This window comes from Lactuca serriola, chromosome 8 (genome assembly GCF_051521515.1).
Source record: "Lactuca serriola cultivar US96UC23 chromosome 8, Lser_US96UC23_V15, whole genome shotgun sequence".
Classification (NCBI taxonomy): domain Eukaryota; kingdom Viridiplantae; phylum Streptophyta; class Magnoliopsida; order Asterales; family Asteraceae; genus Lactuca; species Lactuca serriola.
The window spans coordinates 6,435,714-6,447,111 of NC_136415.1; positions in this window are offsets into that span (position 1 = coordinate 6,435,714).

An 11,398-nucleotide genomic window follows, 5' to 3' on the forward strand; every position below is an offset into this window, starting at 1 on the left:
TGATGATTATTATCATATAAGCATAACACTTAGGCTCCCACTAGCTTTGACATGTATTCAGAAAACAACTGAATTTCCAGAAAACAATACTAATTGAATTCCACAAAATTCATATTTCTAATCCCAGATGCTTCAATAATCCTTTATCTAAGCTTCTCAAACTTATACACCTTTACTTTAGATAGCTCATATGTGTGTCTAAACAATTCAGAACTTATGTTACTAAGTTCCAAATGTTCAAACCAATTGCCAAATCTCACAATTCGAACTATGGAAAGGGATGTCGTAACCATAATCGAATTTGAGAATACAATTTTCACAACTACTATCTTCTTAAAATCTCTCTTAGTGAAAGCATTTCCTCACAGTCATTTTCATGAAGGAGAGAATCTTATGACACTTAGATTTTATGGTGTATGAGTTCCTATCCATGTGAATTTACCAAAACCAAAGTTGGCGACAAATCCAAACTCATATGGACTGAACTTTCTTAATCTTGATTTCTTGCCATATGGTAACACGAGTGCCCACCATGTCTTCCAAGTAGTTTAGTAACTTATCCTTACATATCAATGTACTTTCCATCGATCAAGGTATTTTGTCTTTATGCATTAAAATGAGAACTCATAGAATTCATATGCATAATTAACTCAATTGGAATGGCACAGAAACAAAATAATGTCAACACGATAGGTTGTAAACCTCAAGTCGTGTACTAGTGATGATCGATAAGGTTTATTCTTAATTTGTTCTTGAAACCTTTTCAAAAACATTAAAACTCCCACTGACTCCTTGACATATAAAGTTCTCTTCTCAAGAAACATTTCTTGACAAACAAATATTCAAGACAAAACACTTCACAAATTGGTCCTAGTTGGTCTTTGTATTATCCAAGACATCACAACTTACCAATTTCAAATGTGCAAGAGTAAGAAAACCTTTTCCAAATTCCACATTTGATGAATGTTATAAACCTAATTAAGACTTGTCACTCAATTCGCAATCTTGGAGTATGACTCTAAGATTCTATATTGGAACGAAGTATGATTGACTTCTTGATTTAACCATTTCCACAATTCTTGATTCCTCTTCTTAGACATACAAATGCACTAAGAGTCACTTAGAGAATCAATTGAGATATGGTTCTTAATCATTAAGACTTATCATAAAACACAATAAAAGGTACTCTCCCTTCTTCTTAGAATAGAGAAACTTTTATCTTTCTGCATACTTGATTCTTCTTTATTCATTCTGCTATTCATTGAAACTCTTTCAATCAACTCAGAATTACACTTAATCTTATAAGTATAATCATATTTACTAAACTTTTAGAAAATCATGACGAATATCTTATTTCTCTTTGTGGTGGACTTGATCAACGCACAACCTAGTGTACTCGATCTACTAGTCCTTCACTTTACACTTTGTCAAAGAATTAGTCTAATTTCCAAATATGAAAGTTTTCATTCATCACGCAAGCAAGTTGTATGATTCCAAGTTTCCGTCCAATTGAATCTTGGGCGATGAGAAACTCTCCCTATTTGGTGAATTCTTGACATCTCCACAAATAACATAATCAAGAATCAAATCCATTATTGCTAATAATAGAAACCTTCAAACATCAATTTTTCATACATGCCATTGCAAGGATAAATAAATAAGATAAAATCAAAATTCATTTTATTGCAGAAAAAATTTGACCTTTCAATGCAATTCAATTGAAAAACTATGTTATTACATATTTCTTAACAATCTATTCTAACTCCAAGTAGTAGCTCAAAAATCCAATCTTCAAACAATGCGATCGAAATCCACTTTCTTCACGATTAGATTCAGCTCACTTCTTCCCTTAAGCTTCCTCTCTTTTCTTCGATCCTACAAAACATCAAAATGGCATATTATCACATCATGTATTAAGAATCTAGAATAGGAACTTAAAAGAGTTAGTTAATGGATTTTACCTGAAGCAGAGCCATACGTCTTGACTCTCCCATCTCTTAGATCTCTTAGGTAGTTAGGGCAGCTTTGTCTCTAACGCCCCTTCTCTTGGCAATAAAAGCAAATGGACTCCTTTGGCATAACACACCGAACAATCACATACTTAGTTCTTTCTGGACTTCCAATGTTGCCAGTGTCCATTGAAGTTTGGGAGTTTGATTCACCAGACAAATTTGCTTGACCAGCACGCCAAATCATTGTTGATTCAGCAGCTATAAGCAAATAGGTGAGATCAATGAGGGTCACGTCGTGATCCATCATATAGTACTCTCTAACGAACTCACTATATGATTCAGTAAGTGACTAAAGAGCCTAGTCAACAGCCAAATCACTTGAAATCTCGACACCCATCATGCTTAACCTATCAATGTGTGACTTCATCTCTAAGACGTGTGCACACACAGGTTTCCCAGCTTTGTGTTTACTTGCCAAAAGGGCTTGAGTGAGCTTGAAGTTTTCAAGCCTTCGAACTAGTGGGTCAGGGAGAATAGTTGGAGGAGGTGGAGGAAGTGAAGCATGACTCTCATTTCCTTGATCGTATCTCGGAACGTCATTTTCTTTTGGAAAGCTTGTTCCAAAGGATTTGGGAAGACCATTGTAAGATTCAAACATCTACAAAACGGGAGAAAATTCAAGTTAAGTTGATTGAGTCCTTAATAAAACACCCAAATTAGTTATTAAGGCTAGGATCCAACACAATATTCTACAACCTAGAAGAGGGATGTCGTAATCTAGTCGCAAAATATTTGAAGGTAGGTAAATGACGATTTACCAATTTCCACCATGAAAAACGAAAGGAATTTTAAGTTTTAAATGAATTGAAACTCCTATATCTTTTGAGATTCATTGAACTTTTCAATGGCATGTTTAATCTCGATTATGCCCTACTATTTGTGACTGAGATGCTGAGGATCACAAATAAGGTGTGAATAACCATACGAATCGCGTGGTGCACCCAATGCTACTATCACCTAATCAATGTGCTGGTTAGCCACACACGCTCCATTAATCTATGGTAAACATCGAGCCACCCTTCGCCACCAATGTCATCCCCAAATTAGTGTGTCGGTTAACCACACACGCTCCACTAACGTTTGACAAGGGTATGAAGTGTAATTCCATGGGTTAGCATACAATTTCACATTTTGCCTAAAGTAACTATGATTTGGGAATTTGTATAAGCATTTAGTTACTTTGTACTTCATTATACTTATAATGGAAGGTTTTTGTCCTATCCTACCCGTTCGGCTAACGACCATCCACTAGTCAAGAGTGCGGTGGGTAAGAGTGGATACCCATTCAATCGCCATTTTATAGGCAATTTCCTTAAACACCCCTTATAGACCAGCTTCGTGAATGAGGCCTACTAACGGTAAGACTGACTGTTTACTCATACACATATATAATATTAGACTTTTAATGTTATATATAGTATAGAGTGTATTTTACACTTTTAAAATACTAGGTGGTTTAACTTAGTAAATTATACCTTTAATTTAATTAAATGTAAACCAAAACTTTATGGATTTATTAAATCACTTTTAATTATACAGTTTAATTACCATAAGGGTGTGATTTGAACTTTTTTCAAATTACTAGGGTTTTAGAATTTAACATTTCAAAATTAAACTTTTAATCAACTTTTAAATTCCAAAACATGAGGGCAAGTTTTGAAACATTTCAAAACATTAGGGTTTGGAATTTAAATATTTCAAAATTAAACTTTTAATCAAAAAATTTAAATTCCAAAACTTGAGGGCAAATTTTGAAACTTTTCAAAACATTAGGGTTTAACTTATTTAAATTTCATAAACAAAAATTTTAAGTTCAAATTTAAACTATAAAACCTAAAGGGTTAAATTGAAACTTTTCCAAACTTTATCAAGAACATTCAACTAAGGCAATTATCTAATTTTGACCTAGTCAAAAATCTTGCAGGATAATTCATCAAATAACTCAAATAATTAAACATTATCTTATAAGGTAACAAATATTTGATTAAATGGTAATTATCTACTATTTTGATAAGGATATTCACCCAAAAACAATAAAAATCGGATTTTATGAATTAAAAACGTTTTAGGTAATTATCCACAACCAAAACAGGTCAAAATCCCGCAAAAACAGGATTCTGCGACTCAGACTCGTTGAGTTCACAGTGGACTCGGCGAGTTCAACCATGGACTCGGCGAGTCCAGCCCCCAGAAACTCAAATTTTTTGATTTTAAGCTTGAATAATCAAATATAGCATCAAATACATCAAACAAACAGCCCTAGGCTCTGATACCACTGATGGGTTTTGAGCAAAACATCATTCCTATGGTGTACATGCAAACCCTAATAGCTTTTGGTTCTAGTTTGTCTAATGAACATGCAATTGAATATCCAAAGCTATAAACCCTAGATCTAGTGTACAATTGATCATATTAATATAAAATAGGGTTTAGATCTGACCTTGGATTGTTATATAGCAATAGCAATCAATCCTTAGCTTTAAAAGCTTAGTGCCTCAAGTGCTGCACCTCTAATGGAGTCACAAACACCACTAATCAACTTGGATGAAGAGAGAGGAGGGAGGAGGCACCAAAAACGGTTGGAAACCCTAAAGGAAGTGTTGTCCACGTTTTTTGTGCCCAAGGGTTCCTTATATACTTAGGCAATTAGGGTTATCAAACAAGGAAACCCTAATTTGACTGCTTAAGCCCTAAGCAGCCCATGGACCCCTTTTGGAACATGCCTTGGACGATTTCTAATGGGCTTCCCCATAGAATTCGTCCAACCTATTATTCCAAGGTGATCCATAGCCCAATTGCAATTATCTTATAATTACAATTCCCCTAAGTTTAATTAATCTCTTTTAGCCACAAAATTAATTATTAATTAATTCTTGACTAATATTAATTAAAAATTATGATTTCTCCTTTAATATATTATTCTTATAATATATTAACAAATCATAATTAACCCTTTCTCTCCTTAATTCATCCTACATATTGCTATGGTGAAGGCAACCTAAAAGGACCATGCTCATAATCGGGTCAAGTACATACCAAAATAGTTATGGACTTAGACACTAATCCAACACAAAGGTCCCAACTTTATCCAACTAATAGAAGAGATTTCATGATTTAGACCCTTAATGGAAGTTGTTTTGGCATTTCAAGACCTAAGCGCCATGCATGGACGTAAAGCTTGCAGCTTTATGTGACATCAGCCTTGGGAGGCTAGATCTAGAGTTTGGGGTTGTAAATCTGCCTTAAAATTTCTGAATGGGAAAAGGGTATGGAGGGACTCGGCAAGTCGATGAGCTGACTCGACGAGTCGGCTAGGGTTTTCCCCGATGAGTCTGGACATGAGAAACTCAGCGAGTTGATGAGACAACTCGACGAGTTAAGTTGGGTTTTCGCGACTTTTCTGAAGGAACGAGGGGACTCGACAAGTCACATAGATGCACTCGACGATTCGGGTCAACATGGACTATTGAATGGAGTGTTGACTTCAGTTGACTTTAGGGTTTGGTCAAGACAGGGTGTACGGAGACCATGAAGGGGTAGAATGGTCTTTTACCCATTCCAAGAGTTCGAGAGAGAAAGAGAGAGAGAATAACATTTTGTTATTTAGAGTTATGAAAGGAGAGTTAATTAGAGATAATTATCATATGTGTTAGGCGGAGGCTAGATCGGTGATTTGTATACGAGGTTTATTTTCTTGCTTACGAGGTGAGCCTTCTCACTATACTTACCTAGAGTGGTAATCTTTGTGTGACCGGAGGGTCTTATGTGCTTATGTTGAGTATTGTGATATCCTGCATTATGTATTTGTGATTTATGCTGTGTATTATTCTGAGCTTACCGAGTTAGGACCGGATGGTCCACCCGAGTTGTGGAACTAGAGGGTTCCACTGAGACACATTGACCGGAGTGTCTTAACTGAGTATAGCCATGAGAGGCTAATGATATGGGTGTGGTATTTTGGGAAACTCATTAAGCTTCATTTTTACCGTGTTATGTGTTTCAGGTACTTTTCAGGATCACGGGAAGGCACCGTCTTGATTGTACACACGAGGCAGAGTTATGTTTTGAGGATCCTGGATTGTGTTTAAACAATTTATGAACATGTGTTTTTTTATAAATTGACATTTGGGAGATTTGTGAACTATGTTTATGAGAATTATGTGATTTTTAAAAATGAAAAATTTGTTTGAAAATTTACGATGTTACAAAATTGGTCGATTTGTATGTGTGCGAGATTGTTGCTCGACACGATATTCCAATCTCCATTGCATCGGATCAAGATGTTCGGTTCACGTCTCGTTTTTTGCAGAACTTCCTTGAGGAACTGGCTACGAGGTTGCATCTTAGCACCGCTTATCATCCGTAGACTGATGTTCAAAGTGAGCGGACCATTCAAACACTTGAGGACATGTTGAGAGCCTGTTTCATAGACTTTGGTGGGAGCTAGGACTCCTACCTTCCCTTAGCTGAGTTTTCTTACAACAACAACTATCACCCCAGTATCGGTGTGCCACCTTTCGAGCTTCTTTATGGGAGGAAGTGTCATACCCCATTATGTTGGGGAGATATTGGTCACAGAGTATTAGGAAGGACTGAGGTAGTCCTTCAGATGTCAGAACTCATCCATCGAATTAAGAAGACATTGTAGATAGCTTAGAGTCGACAGAAGAGTTATGCAGACAAGCGTCGATCTGATGTAACATCCAAAAAAACCCAAGTATACCTTGTGAACCCTAATCCTTGAAGCAATTGTCTATATTTGGTCCTTGATAAGAAAAGGGTGGTAGACGAGTACGCGGGGCGTACTGGAGTGTACGCTCAACGTACTCGTGCACTTGTTTGATCGCGGAGGGCCGCCTAGTACGTCGGGCGTACCAGGCCCAGATTGTAACCCATAAATTTAGTGAGTCCCTTATTTAAAGAGTGTTATGGCCTCCTTGTGGCTACCATTTTCCAGAGACTTAACCTCCCCAAAACCCTAAATCTCATTCTTGTAGCAAGAGAGTGCCTTTGAGAGGTTGTGGGTATGTTCTTGAGCATTAGAAGTGGAAAGGAAGCTTTGGAGAAGAGTGAGTTAGAGCCCAAGCTCTTGGATCTAGGCTTTTCAGTAAGAGAAGCTTCATTTGGAGGTAAAAAGCTTCAAGCTTTCCTACTCTTTTGTTGTGTTCATATGTGGAGTGTTTTAGGGATTTTGTCCCCAAAGTTGATAGCTTTATGAGTTGATAAGCCCCTAGAACCCAAGATCTGTCCCATGTTGGCTTATTTTGTGTTATTGAGCCATAAAAATCAAATTTTGGTCATTAAGAGTTGACCATTCATGAGTTAAGAGTATTTTAAGGGAGGAAATGGCATGATTTGGGGGTTGGTGACCTTTACAACCATGCAAAGGCTTAAAGTCACTGACTTTATGGATTAAGAGGCATTAGAGTAGCTAGATATGGGATTTGAGTCTTTGTCTTAGCCGATTCAGACCAAAAACATGAGAAGTGTGAAACTGGGACTTACGTCGGGCGTAATCCCAGTACGCGCAGTGTCACACCCCGAAACCCAGGGCGGAAACGTTCCAGGGCAGAGGTGACTTCATGTTAAGTATCATAACCAATGTACATAGTAAGCAAAGTAAACAACCATTACATTAAATATTAGAATTTACATTTGTTTAAAAGTAAAGTGTTACAAGTGTTATACATACATACATACATATACATATACATATATATATATATATATATATATATATATATATGAACAAAAGTAAGGACGTGTCTTCTACGAACTCCATCTTCGCCAAAAGGATTGTTGGGTACCTGTTTAATGCGGACCTGAGAATACAAGGAAACTATCTGGCATAATACTTTACATTAAACAGAGATAAACTGAATCAGACATAGTTTATCTATTAACATTGCATGAAATCCGAATTCAAAAAATGAGAACTGAAGATCCCAAATTATTCCCATAATAATTTGATTAGTTTGATTGTTTCCTTTACTGAAATCCATGTAGTTATATTCGATAAAACATCCCTTATGCTCCGCATAATACATAAGAGGTAAAGATATCTAAAAGTTTGCCAGATATTTATAGAATTACATCAGTTTAAAGTTTCGAAAACATTTATAGTTTGCTTGTATTCCCCCCCCCCCCCTGAAAACATTGAAAAACACCGAAAAAGGCGTAGGGGTATGAACTCACCAGTCGAGAAACGTGTCGGTTTGGATGCCAGGCGTCCGTTTGAGGCTTGATTACATGCGGGGTTCCTATGTAATATGAAGAGATACACATTTGTATCTAATTAGACTATAATTTACTAAATGACATGAATTAATACTTCGAGGGGCGAAAACACTTCAATTCAAGTGTTTGGAGTGACCCGGGTAACATCTAAGGGTGTGTAAGGCTTGGATATGGAGTTTACTCTTCAAGAGTAAGCCCTTAGGGGAGTTTACGGTCCAATGACCATATCCCCATGAGTTTACGGCTGTAAACTCATGGGTGGTGTGTTCTTGGATGCTAAATGGTCAAACAATGCACAAAGGAAGGTTCTAGGGTTGATTCCTCGGCTTAGGAAGTGATCGGGACTTGAGTTGACCTCGGAAAAGGAGTTTACGGTCTATGAAGATGCTCTTGATGAGTTTACTACCGTAAACACATGAGTTTACGGCCGTAAAATCATGCTTGCTCGTAATCCGATATGGTCGAAACTAAAATATTCTCTAATTATTAATTTAGAATATTTTCTTGTGATATTAACGTGTTTGAACACCCATTAAGTCATAATAAACGACTCAAAAATTAATGACTTACTTTAAAAACGTAACGGAAACAATTCAAAAACAACGAATTTATTGACGGTACGGGTTACAATGACGGAAAGAATTTCAGTTTGTCACATTATCCCCCATTAGAGGGAATTTTGTCCCGAAATTCAAGATTAAGATACAAATCATGGATTTGGAAATAGATGCGGATACTTCTGTTTCATCGAGTCTTCGCGCTCCCAAGTGAATTTCGGTCCCTGCTTGGCATTCCAGCGAACGTTCACTATTGGGATGCGGCTTTGTTTCGTACATTTGATCTCTCGATCCATGATTTCGATAGGTTCTTCCACAAAGTTCAAGCTTTTGTTGATCCCGATCTCGTCCAGAGGGATCACGAGAGTTTCGTCGGATAAACACTTTTTAAGGTTCGAGACGTGGAATATAGGATGAATGTTACTAAGTTCTTGGGGTAATCGGAGTTTATAGGCTACGGGTCCGATCCTGGCGAGGATCTCAAAAGGTCCAATGTACCTCGGGTTAAGTCTCCCACGCTTTCCAAAGCGTACCATACCTTTCTAGGGCGAGACCTTCAACAAGACACGGTCTCCAACTTGGAACTCTAGAGGTTTTCGTCGTGTATCGGCGTAACTCTTCTGTCGATCTCGTGAGGCTTTCAGTCGTTCTCGGATCTGGATGATTTTCTCTGTGGTTTCGCGGATGATTTCAGGACCAGTGAGAGCACCTTCGGGGAATTGACTCTTGGCTAGCTGCGTGTCCCCTACCTCGGCCCAGCACAGAGGGGATCTGCACTTACGACCGTAGAGGGCTTCAAACGGGGCAGCCTTGATGCTGGTGTGATAACTGTTGTTATACGAGAACTCTATCAAAGGCAAATGTGTGTCCCACGACTTTCCGAAATCAATGACACATGCTCTCAGCATGTCTTCCAGGGTTTGGATAGTTCTCTCACTCTGTCCGTCGGTCTGCGGATGATAAGCTGTACTCATATCCAGCTTAGTTCCAAGAGCTTTCTGAAGGGACTGCCAAAACCTTGAGGTAAACCTGCTATCTCGGTCAGAGATAATGGACGCAGGTACACCGTGCAGTCGGACTACTTCTTGGATGTAGATTCGCGTGAGTCTTTCCATCTTGAACGATTCTTTAATTGGGATGAAGTGAGCGGATTTTGTCAAACGATCGACAATTACCCAAATGGTGTCGCATCCACTCGGAGATTTGGGTAACTTGGTGATCAAATCCATGGTAATCATCTCCCATTTCCATTTAGGTATCTCGGGCTGCTGGAGCAGACCCGAGGGCTTCTGTTACTCAACTTTTACCTTGGTGCAAGTCAGACACTTGCCCACAAAAGTAGCGATCTCGGCTTTCATGTTTGGCCACCAATATTGTCTCTTGAGATCCAGGTACATCTTATCCGAACCTGGGTGAACAGAGTATCTGGTCTTGTGTGCTTCTTCCATGACAACTTCCCTGAATCCTCCGAACTTTGGAGTCCAAATTCGTCCCATGAAACAGTAGACTCTGTCACCTCTGATCTCAAGTTTCTTATCCATTCCCCTCAAGGCTTCGCTCGACACATTCTCTGGTTTGAGGACTTCCAACTGGGCTTCTCAGATTTGCATGGATAAGTGAGAATGGATAGTCATCGTCAGTGTCTTCACTTTGCGGCTTGAACTTTCTTTTCGTCTAAGGGCATCTGCCACCACATTAGCCTTGCCGGGATGGTAGCGGATTTCACATTCATAATCGTTGAGAAGCTCTACCCATCGCCGTTGTCTCATGTTTAAGTCCTTCTGATTGAAGATGTGTTGTAGGCTCTTATGGTCAGTGAATATCGTACACTTGGTTCCATAAAGATAATGTCTCCAAATTTTTAGTGCAAAGACTATGGCTTCTAGCTCCAAGTCATGAGTGGTATAGTTGACCTCGTGTGCCTTCAGCTGTCTTGAGGCATAAGCAATTACTTTTCCCCTTTGCATAAGCACACATCCTAAGCCCTGGTTAGACGCATCACAATAAACAACGAAGTCCTCCGTTCCTTCGGGTAGGGACAGGACCGGTGCGCTGCACAAGGCTCGCTTTAACGTTTGGAACGCGGTTTCTTGCTTTTCACTCCAATAAAAGGGTACACCTTTCTGTGTCATAGTGGTTAAGGGTTTGGCGATTTTGGAAAAATTCTGGATGAATCTCCGATAATAGCCGGCGAGACCCAAGAATTAAAGGATTTCTGTGCGTGTCTTCGGTGCCGACCAATTCTCTATTTCTTTGATCTTGGAAGGGTCCACGTGTATACCCTCTTCGCTAACCACGTGACCAAGGAAGGTTACCTTCCGAATCCAGAATTCACACTTGGAGAATTTCGCGTACAACTTTTCGGATCTAAGGGTTTCCAACACTGACCTTAAGTGTTGTTTGTGATCTTCTTCACTTATGGAGTAGATAAGTATGTTGTCAATGAACATGATGACGAACTTGTCTAAGAAGGGACGACACACCCGGTTCATCAGGTCCATGAACACAGCCGGTGCATTGGTTAGACCGAAGGGCATCACTACGAACTCATAGTGTCCATACCAAGTCCTGAAAGCTGTTTTGGAAACATCA